Below are 12,343 nucleotides of genomic sequence, written 5' to 3' on the forward strand. Positions count from 1 at the left end.
GAGTCTCCATCTGCATGCCGCATTCCTCCTCTTCCAAGAGTGGTTCCGAGAGTTCCCAGCGGCAGCTTTGATCCCCGGGCGGCGGTGGAGCTGGTGGTGCATCAACGTCATCATCACCCTAACCAATCATCTGCTCCTTTGGACATTTCCAACTGGTCCGAAATCTATGGTACCAGCAAGAATTCACCGGATATCAACAGCAACTCGAGGAAAGGTGCATGTGCTGTGAAGGCTGATGATCATGGCCGTCTTTCTGCTGATTCTGCGAAGTGTGATGATGATGATGATGATAGCGAGGAAATGATCCCACCGCATGAAATTGTTGCAAGGAGGATGGCAAGGAGTCCAGTTGTTTCTTACTCCATGTGTGAAGGAGTTGGGAGGACTCTCAAAGGAAGAGACCTTTGCACATTGAGGAATGCCATTTTGGCAAAAACTGGTTTCCTAGAGTCATAATCTTTTCACTAGATCATCTTCCTGACAGGCTCTTCCATCACCGTCATTTTCATGTGAATAAGGAAGGGCATCAGAAAAATGCCTCCATTAAACCAATATCATAATCCTCTCAAAAAAGAAAAAATATCATCATCATCATCATGAGTCCTTTTCATTGGCTCTTATCATTAGATCAAGGGCCCAATGTTTTTTTTTTCTTTTTAAATTTTAGTTGCATGACTAAATAGGATTAGGATTTTAAAAACAAAAAATGGTCATGCTGGAAGAGGTGAAAGGGGGGCATAGGTTTTTTGCCACCTTTCCCTTGAACAGCTTCTTGTGACAGAGAAAACAGTTTTAGAATCTGGAATTTTGTCGGGAAGATTTGTATCCAGCATCCAGATATCATATATATATATAAACATATATATGAAAAGAATTTAGTGCTGACTAGCTTATTGTACTCTCCCTACATTGCAAAATTTTTTTCATTGATTTTTCTTTTACTTTATGTATTAATCCTACTTATCAATTGGTATATTCTCCGAGCCACAACAAAGGACACCAGAATCCTTATATACTTATTTATCTCATTGTCCGCGCATAATTATCACTGAGATGGTCTCTCTCTATATCCCCTAACAAAAATATAGACAGGCATGTAATTAAGGACTACATTTGTTCGAAGGTTAAATATTTAAATGCTTTCACAATGTCCTGCTTGAAGATAGATGGTTTCTTGTGGATTTTGTGGTGTTTAACCAGATAATTCCCAAAAGACTAGTTTCCAAGCACATGTGATGTATGTTTTACCCTTGTAAAAACTATGGATATGGAAGGTTCCAAAAAAAAAAAACTATGGATATGGATATGGATATGAGTGTTAAAGATAGCTAGCAGCAATAGGAAACTGTATCTTTCCATTTAACAACAAAGGGAATGGATTGTGGAAGTGAATAACGCTGTTAATTATGACCGAACAACAACTTTTTTTGTGTGGTCCGACAAATTATTTGTAAGTTATATTAGTCCCCAAAAGCGTTGAGATGTTTTAGTTTGAGAGTTGCCACCATCTTTTATCAAACTAAAGAGGTCATAATATGAGATGATCTTGCCATTGGCAGTTAGGGAAGTTCTTGTTTTGGTGTGTTTTTTTTTTTTTTGTGAAAACTAATTGAATGAAGCATTTACTGCTTCGAAATGGGTATGCTTCACAGTCAAGAATCATGTATGTCTAATTTAGCATGTCACTAAGCCTAGTTACATATGAACTTGTTGGCTGGATAATTTTGTTTGCCTTTTCGCCCTAGCTTTAATTCTATATCTATGGGGAGAAAAAAAAGGCAAGAGATGTATACTATCTTGTTTTCTTCGTCATCTCTCTATGTGGATCACATCCAGTTTCTGATGTGGGAAGGCAATCGGAAGTTTTGAACCTAAAAAATTGGCTTAAAGATCACACGCAGAGAGTGGGACACAAAGCTCGAGTCTCTTGCCAGATGCCTCGCCAGGCAGCTCGATCACCATTTTTGCTGATGAATATTTGTTGACATGTGTCAAGCGTGCACAATAATAAAATCCTACCCACGAAAAGTATATAAGGGAGTATAATGGTAAGTAGAGTCATTTCATACGGATTAAAAAAATTTGTCTCATTTTAAGCAAAAATTAAATGAGGGGTTTTTTTTGGCAGAATGAAAATAAATTAATTCACTTAATAGAAATTAATTAAATAAAGAAAATAAATTAAAATTAATCAATAATAAAAAGATCTCTAGCCAAGGATAAATTTTAGAAGTAGTTCACACAACTGCTCATTGATACAATGATAATCTTAGTTATTCATTAATAAACAAGTTATAACTGCCAATAAGGTCTGACAATCAACTTGGTACGATTATTAACTATTAGAAAATAACCCTACGTATGACCATAGAATTCAATTTCCTAATTGTCTTAAAAACTAGAAAAATCCTATTTTAACCAATAAAAATAGTACGATGATTTTTTTAAATTAGATCATATGTCTCCTTGACACAAGTTCAATCATACTAGTTACTGCTAATTTAAGGTAGTCAAACAATTACAGATTAAATGTCTTAATTGGGAGTAGGTTATTCTGTTAATTCAAATACCGGTCTCTTGATGTTCAAACAAAGTAACAATCATGAGAAATTAAATCAGAAAATATACGAATATCAATGAATAAAAGAAACTAATAAATTCAATTTGATATCACAGTTGTAATTGAACCAAATCTTCCGTTGTCCCTTGACTAGAAAGAGAGAATTAGTTGTTCCTCATTGAAGAAAAATTCCACACGAAAGTGTCAAGAATTATAAAAGTCATGCGCCAAGAAAAGAAGCAAAAGTCATTGTTTTTCTTCTTGGAAAGAAAAAAGGAAAAAGTTTCCACCCTACTTCTAATTGCGCATCGGATCTTTTGTGTCACATCCTATACCATTCTCTGTCCTACTTTTTATTATATTACTATTTCTCCAATATAAACATCATGTTTTAGTTCTTTTTTATTTCCTTAAAATTCAATAACTATTAATTGAATAAAAAATAGATATAACAGTTTCAAAAAAGCAATATATATATAGTAGAAAATTAAAAAATACAGCAGAAAATTCATAAAAAATCTCATTTTTTATGAATTTTGATTTTTTGAGTTTGTTAAATTTTTTGTATTACTCAGTTAATAGTTATTAGATCTTAAAGAAATAAAAAAGAACAAAAACATAATATTTGTGTAGGAGAAATAGCAATATAATACAAAGTGGGACAAAAAATGGCATAAGGTGTGGGACAGTTGGCTTCTAATTGCTTTCTACTTCTCTAGTTGTTAGGATAAAATCCCTACTCTTATCGGAATAGAATAGAAAAATATGGACTAACTCCTATTCTAATATGGACCAATCAATTTGGTTCACATGAAGGGCACGCTTGTATTAGGAAAGAATCCCGCCAACATCCAAATTAGACTAGGAAACCCCAATGCATGCCAATTCCAGAATTTCCTGGACCGTGAAGACTGGACTTAGGTTTGCCTATACTGAACTGGTTAAGAGTCTTTTGCTGGAAAATTTCCTCATTTAACCCCTTTTCACTCTTTTTCATTTCAAATTCCTACAATCAACACCAACGGCCAAATATAACTAGAATCTATCAAATAATGCAATATTTGATCAAAATCACAAGAAAATAATTGCAAATTTGCTAACTAATATGCACCCTGTCATTTGTGTCTACTGCTTTGTAGCCTTTGTATGCAAACATATCATACACTGGGCAGTGTTAGCTACAAATCTTTTCCCCTCAAGTGAATTGAACACTGGGTAAAGCACAGAATGCACTCTTGATTGCAAGTTATTGATGCGGTAATGAAAGCGTAGCAAACATCCTTCAAAAGATAAACGTTGCATGAATGGAGTTCAAAAATAATACCGTACAAAGGAAAAACGTTATGCGAACATGAGTCAATAATTCATAAAAACAAGAAAAACTCTCAAGAATTGAAATCACCAATTAATATTCCATTGATATTTGGTAAAAGAATAATGATTACAAAACCCTAGATATGCTTATTTATAGAGTTTATTTCCAAAGTCCCCTTGTTTAGAAATAAATATTCCCACTGTGATGCTTTTTTACAAATTATTACCTTTTGAATCTGTTTCATGCAACGTAAACTTCCATCTTAAATGTTGTGAGACCTCGTGTCAACAAACCTCCTCTTTGTTCTAAGGGATAATATCACAAACCTGCTCTAAGATTTATGCATACCTTTCCTGAATAGTAGTTGTGGGTTTTATGTGGCTGATGTAAGGGAAAAAATTCATATCAATACCTGAAATTTCCATTAAGGAGTTTGTATATTTAAATCAAATTATTCAATGAATATATTTTTGTTTTTTTCCTACTCTTAAATTGTCTTGCCTTAAGCCTAAATCATTTCCTCTATATTCCTTTGGCCAAATTTACAATTGAATATTTGTGTTTGTAACTGTTTATTAAACTTTGGTCAGAGAAAAAAATGAGGACAAATAGAAAGAATAAGAGATGGGTCAATTAAAAAGCATGATTAGCACTGAAATTTGTGAGACATGGAGATTTGGATTATGGAAACGATAAGAAAACTCGAATAGGGAAAAAAAAAAAAAAAGTGGATTGAAGCTATAGAAAAGAAGTAGCATGGAAGTGATACAGTATTTGGTGATGGGGTAGATTCTGGGTGATATGTTTTTTAAGTTTGATAGGCATTTTATTATTTTTTGTAAAGTTTGGGAAGATTATTATAATCATTTTGAGTCCTTAAAAAAAGCATTGTAAGTACAATATTTGAATATAGAGGTGTGCAACATGAGATTATTAGAAATCTTGGAAGAGGTTTTTGAAATTATTCTTTGTTGTAATACTATTCACTTTTTTCTACCTCATGATTATTGATTTCCACATTTGCACTCAAAATGCCAACATAGAAAGCAAATTTCAAGGATGAAAAATAAAAAAAAAGGCAATAAACATAGGAAAAAACTCTAGATTTGATTAACGCTAAAATATTATAAAATGGTTATAGCATTTTCATTTTTTATGAGTGACACTTTTTTTTTTAAAAAAAAAGTTTGGTAGTGGAATGATGGGATTTAAGAAGCGAAAAGGGCATAGGGAGATCAAAGGTCAGGATCTCTAATTCCTAAAAGTAACGTGATAATATTATTTTAAAAAAACCCAATATCGAATCCTATTTGTTTAATATAAAGGAACTTGAATGATTGAAGAGTTTAAAATATAAAATACTTCTTAATTATAATATCTTATCTATTAATCAATTGTGGAATCTAATGTTTGTTGCCCTTTTTTTGGCTTTGAATTTGGTTTTTTGGCGTTTGAATTTTGAGTATGAACTAAGTAAGATTACAGCTATGAGAACGTTCATTTAAGTGAGCCCTTCCTGCATTTAAAATGGGAGCTTACATGGCATAAAAAAGATAAAAATGGCAATAAATTACAAAAGAACATCATGCTGGGGATTTTTTTTTTTCTAAAAAGGGTTAATTCAGAAATAAACTCCCTATTTATAGACTAAAAAGGCATGCACTAAAAAGGACACAAAAACATAAGAAAAAACCTTAAATGAACTAATTAAACTGGCGCCTAACCGTCGTGGAAGCGCAGATGAAGTCCAACTCAAAATTCGACTTGAAGTCCGGCGCCGGACTTCATCGGAACCAACCATAGGATCGGATCCGCAGACAGATCCACGAGACTTCACTAAGGGATCCTCAGTAAACAGCCATCGGAACATTTTTCCTTTGCCAGCACGTCAAGCGCTCCAATTACAACCAACAATAATAATAAAATTATCAATTAAAATAGACAAAACTACGAATAAAATTATAAAATTTACCCTAAATTAGAACCCTAAATAATTTCTCAAGATACAGACGAAGGATCCTTGAACTTAGGGGTTCTCGTTCTGTATCGATTAAGGGTTCAAATCCTTGCACTCGTGACCCGTCCTTGAGTTCAGAAGGTATGCAGTGCTACACTCATTTAGTCGATAGGTGGGTTTATTTAAACTTGCGTTAAACCAAGCCAAGTTGAATTATTAGAAAATTAAAGTGTAAATAATAACAGGACACTTGACGTAATATTATAGGTGGTATTGGATTGACATAGAAAAACATGTCACCGAGAATTCCAAGTGCTGAAATCTTATGCTAGCATACGCCTTGCCATTCACTTTAGCGTCTCTCCCATTATTAGTTGTTAGCGAGTTTTTGAAGCCCAAAACAGTACGACCAGTCACACAGGTGTCTCGGTAAAATGTTAAAAGGCTGGGTTGGGATGATTGCCTGACAAGGGTCTAACACTTTCATGGGTTAGTTATTGTTTGGCACTTGGGCTTATAGGATAATCTTGAATCCTAGACAACTCAAATAACCTCCTGCAATAATTTAGTAGTTTTTCTTTTTTTTTTTTATTATTAAACCTCCCACCCTTCTCTACAACCTTTCCATCCCATTCAAACTTTCAATCTCATGGCAAGAAAAACTCTAATAGTGCATTTGGGAGGAGAGATTTGATAAGAAAAGAGAAGAAAGTAACCGAGGGAATTGATTTTCCACCCTTTGGGAGGTTTTTTATGTCAGAAAAGAAAAGAAACGGGCTGATTTGATCAGATTCATTTTGAAGCTACGGTAGAGAAAAGCTTTCCGGCCATTTTGCCCTGATTTGGACAAAAATTGGAAAGTGGCTAAAAATTCTTTCTTTAAACTCCCAAACAACATCAAAATCTCTTCTTTTCTTTTCTTTCATAACTTAAAGGTTTCATAATCTCGTTTATATTTGCAATCATTCCATTTTTTTTTTAAAGGGTCAAGTTGGTAGACCATCCCGCACGTTCAGACGCCTTTCTGTCGCAAACTATGTGGCCAAAGTTTCCCTCTTGTCCGGTCCGGTGATGTTAATAGCTGTATCAGATCATCAGGTGCCCAATGGCTTCTCTAACGTTTCTGCTAATCATACATTAGTAGAATGGTTAGCATGTTGTGTGCTTAGATTTTGGTTGAATTCTGTGATTATAATGAAAGGCAATATCATGTCTCCGACTCTCCTTAAAAAGATTCTTATGCAGGGTAAATTCCATCTGCAACCAAGTGAATGTTGTAGGATAGATTGTAAAGCTGATGACACAGGCAAGCAGCGAACTCCAAGCTCCATGTTTCACGTTTTGGTCTGATTATAAGCAAACAAAATTCCTGTTTGCCATAGAAATGTATTAATTACTACTAAACTATATAGCACGTAAACCCGGAAATGACTTTTCAACACATCTTAGCTTATAAAGGACAACATGAAAATTCTACTTAGAATAGTGTAGCCCCTGCCAAGAGAGAGAGAGAGAAACTATTTGTAGAAGACATTTCAGTATTTGGAGGTCTGTAAACTATTACTAGCTAGTATAATTCTTTCTTAATGTGAAGATCCAGCTTAGGTCTAAATGACACTAATTTCCAAACCTCGTTTATTTATTGCCAAATTAAAACTGAGGATTATTATCAATGAACTCACAAATATTTTAGATAACATCACTCAGAATGACAGAATTAGGCGCTATTCCTTCATTCAGTGCAACTGTGGAAGTACATTGCAGAAACATATATATATATATATATATAATGTTCCAAATTTCCATTGTCTCCTTTCGTCCATTGTGGGGTCAATACTCAATATGAGTGCAGGCCCTAGTTTTGTTCAGGAATCACTCAGCAGTTTACCTTCTGAGAATTCGAGATGTCGTAGATTAGTTAGCAGCATAATGGGGAGGTGTACCTTTTATAATTCAGTGTACCTTTTTTCCTCCCATGTTTTTTCATTAAGAAGGTGTTCATCACTTCTTGACTGGTTCCTGTGCTGTTTCAAGGGATGGAGCCCCAAATGCTTTATGCAACATGATGCTGTGTAGTAAAATTGCCCTTGCATTGTGGGTGCTTTGTTTTTTTCATTGTCTTTCTATTGTCAGCATAATAATTAGGCATCACGCATGCTTGAGAATACATTTTGAAACAAGCAAATGATCTCCATGACCACTAGTCATAATCGATGGATCACTGGCCTTTTCACACACACACACACACATATATATATACACATATATCTATTTTTTTGTTTGGTTTGAACTACACATCTGAAACATCTGATTTACAGGCTTATAATACATGTCACCTTAATCATGATGACTTCTAAAATGTCATGGATATTCGAATTGAGCATAAGAAAGTGCTGAACAGTTGAGACTAAATCAATATGGGGAGAGTTTAATTCCCATCAAACTGCATGCACGCGTGCAGATGAATCTCACACGACATGCAACCGTGACTCCTATGTTGCTGCAATATTGTAAACGACAAAACTTGTGCTCAGAAGCTAAACACAGTCAATAGATAAAGATGGTCATTATTATCTTGGACTTGCATTATAGACGATATTGCATATGGTTCACTTTTGCAAACTTTTTCCCCTTAAGTTAGCTATAATAATGAGAATTAAAAAACAGAAACAAACAGAATCTTCCACCTGCCACACCACTTTCTAAAAAAAAAAAAAAAAAAAAGTGGACAACCCTTACGGTGTAAGCAAATTAATGCAACGCCAAAGCATTGTCAATTCCAGCTTCATTTCCACCAACTACATGACAATACCCTTTCTCATAATGGGAAATCCTGGTTAACTCTCTTCACGGCTTGAATAAAGTCATGACCAATAATTCTTAATATTTTAGTAAAAGAAAGACCAGTAGAAACTAAAAGAAAGTTGAAAGATGGTACATGTTTCCATTGCCAGGAGCTACTGGTGGGTCAGATGCGTACTCAATTTACAATTGCTGCTCAACTGCATAAGTAAGCAAGGAGCTTCTCTGATACGCTTCTAGGTTCTCTTGCATTCAACTGATGATTCCCAGTCCTGAGGAGTGACAAAATACATCATGGTTGATTGATTTAAAGTTTTTGCCGTAAGATTACGCCAGATGTTCCAGCTTAAGCACCCCGAATATTGCCTGCTGCTTCCACTTTCTGCTATATTGCCTGCTGCTTCCACTTTCTGCTATATTGCTACGAGATTATACTCCTCCTGTGTTCGTTGCCTGGAAGCAGATAGAGAAGGAAGAACAAAGAAACCTCTTTTGCAACTTGGTAAGTAAGTAAGCTGGTCGATGTAAGTTTTGAAGGCCTATGGAGTAGTACTAAGCAAGTATAGAGATACATTTGATGAATTCAATACCTGGTGAGAGATTCCATGTACAGCTAGCTCAAGATTTTGTAACAAGCAGAGAAATGTTGTTGTGATAATTAGCAGTAGAAGCCATACGTGATATTGGCACGGCTCAATCAAATAACGGGGCTCTATGCACTAGAGAGCACGGTTTTCTAATTGAACCGCACCAATATCCCGTATTATTGATATGCTAACTATCACTAAACCCGCCTGCCTTCTGTTTTAGTTGGACGTTCCTGCAAACAACGCAAGTAACAACTGATTCAATTTCAATGTGAAGGAACAGGTTAGCCTTCTTCATATTATAACTGATGTAGGGTGAACAAAGAGGGACTACACACAATCCTTGTGACCACAGATAAGCCAACATACGCTGAGAAGACCTAATCAAATTTTGTGATAGTAGTAAACAATATAATGGCTTGTGACCCTCTTCTAGGAACTTTGTGTCTAGGAAGGAATTAGTACATGTCCACGAAAAGTCAAGAGAAATACAGGAGGAGAAGGAGGAGGGGGACAATATGAGAAGAAAGGAGCAAATTATTTGGGATGAGATATAAGAGAAGCTGGGCATTGAATTTGCCAACAACCCAACAGCAAAAAGGAGGTTGGGGATATTTACTCAAAAGCTAAGAAACGATGAAAAAGCTCACTGAAACAAATCTGGAGCTTTCAATTATGCATTTATGAGGTCGGAAAAAGGCATATTGATGGCCATGACGCCTGCATTTGAATTTCAAACCCATCAAAGGTTCTTTGGTCGGTATATTTACTCACCTATACTGCTGCTCACTAAACTGTTTAATTCCTGGGACGGTTTCTATCAGCCTTCAATTGCATCCCAGCAATCTACGAATTGAAAACCAAGCTTGATAGCTACCGGGCCTCTTTCTTTAGCTTTGCTAACAAAACATAATAATAGTGTTCTTAGAAGTGATGTTAGAGTCCAAGGGATGATTTTTATCCAAATTGCTTGTCGCTAACGAAATGTCTACTGGTCCGGATACTACTGTCTTACTGTTGGAAGACTTGTTGCCTTTCCACACACACAGCAACATTTCATTATAGTTTTCACTAGTTGCACGCATCATGAAGTGCAAGAACCCCATCCCATCCCCATAGACAGATATACAATAAATCAGCATCTTGATGTTACGAACAGAGTTAGAAATATGTTTAAGTGTTTATCACTCTATACCAGTGACAGTAATAACGAATAAATACATGCACTAGTCCTCTGTAGTGCAACTATTTACCTTATAAAAATTAAGGATTGTATGGATGAATAATTTGCAAGTACCATGTAAGTGACCTGAGGTTCTTAAAGCCTATTCTGAAATGCGGTGATAATCGGAGTCAAAATTACCTAAATTTTTTCCTTTAAATAAAAAACTACGTGTTCTTTTCAGTGGCAGTAACTAATAAAAACAAAGTGGTTCTCCATCGAGTAACAATTTTTTGATTGAAATTAATCTTTGTTAGAAACAAAATTCAGTGCTAAGAGTTGGAAAATCAAATGAGGAATGTTGTACTTTTTTTTTTTCATTGTCTGAAGTACTGATCAGATTTGCGTGGGAGAAGTATTGAAGTGGTCAAACAAATAAGCTACGTACATTTTTATTACTCGTCTTGTATATGAATTAGCTGCGAATTAATAATATGCCAGGCGATGGCCCCCTTAAGGTGGAATACTAGAAGAGACCCAAAAAAGGGCAAAAAGGAGTTTCTGAAACAGGCATAGTTATCGATGAGATGAATTAAATTCTACAGAGTACGGTATACTACTTTTGAAGAAGCTCCAAGGGTCTGGTATTTATTTCGATTAGGTCCTCCACAGAAAGCAAACAGATTAGATCCAGAATGGACAAGCGGCAGGAACGGTTGCAGGTTATACGCATTTTGCAACCGTTTCTTAAGGTTATATGCATATTACACGCGACGTAACTCTCTTTGTATATGGTGTGATTTATTTTTAATAATGTATAATTTTAGAACAAAATTTTGTAGACTCCACACATGTTGTTAAAAATAAGATATAAGATAAGATCTGATCCGTACAACTTTTTTGATCAAATCTTGACCTGTGAATTGCTCTGAGACGATCCACCTGATGACCGTCCCTCCCAAATCCATCCAGAAGAATGCCGTAACAGTGAGCCATGATAGAAATAGAGAAAAATACAGTTTTATTCCCTTATAAGGTTTTAGCCCTTAGAATTTTGGCAAAAGTAAATCTAGTTGTTCGTGTTTAGCACATGTGCAGTTTTAGTCCCTAAAGTTTTCGCAAGAGTAAATTTAATCTCCAGCAGATTTTGGACATTTAAAGAATTTTTTTCCAATTTACAACAGAATTTAGTCACGTCTAGTCATGTGTCTGTTAAATTAAATTTCAAAATAAAGAAGCAAACTAGTAGCTAAATTTAAACAACAAAATTAAGAACTAATAACTCGCGTGCTAACTAACAAATTAGTAAAAAAAGAAGAAAATTTTTAGACTAAAAAACTAAAACTAGTCAGAATACCCGGCACAACATCGATCAAGAACTCCTCTTCACTTTCTATCCCCATTGCCCCCAAGCAAAAAATCGCGAGACTTAATTTTGTCATATAGATTAACAAATTTCTTTTTTTTTTTTTTTTGTTTCTTAATTAATTAACTACTTATGTGCCATCAAGTGAGTTATTGTTATTCTTATTGTTTAGATTACCTGCTATATATATTGCTTCTTCTTTAAGATGTTTAATTCAACAAACACGTGATTGATTCCATTAAAATTTGAGAAAATCAATCCATTGCCCTAAATCTACTTCAAGTTGGTAACATTAGGAACCAAATTTATTTTTGCCCAAACTTTTAAGGACTCAAACTACACCAGATATCGAACATTAATGATCAGATTTATTTTTACCAAAACCTTAGCGACCAGAATTGCACAAGTGCTAAATATTGAAGGTCAAAATTGCATTTCTCCTAATAGAAACATCCCAAACCAGCCAGAACCCTGCACAAGTTCACATCTTCTTGTTTAATTCCTGGATTTAGGAGAATGACAAAATGATAACCAAACCATACATTTGGGACTTTTCGAGTGTGAACACTGCCTTGAACAGCTTGAGAGACGTCT

This window comes from Coffea arabica, chromosome 9c (genome assembly GCF_036785885.1).
Source record: "Coffea arabica cultivar ET-39 chromosome 9c, Coffea Arabica ET-39 HiFi, whole genome shotgun sequence".
Taxonomy (NCBI): Eukaryota; Viridiplantae; Streptophyta; class Magnoliopsida; order Gentianales; family Rubiaceae; genus Coffea; species Coffea arabica.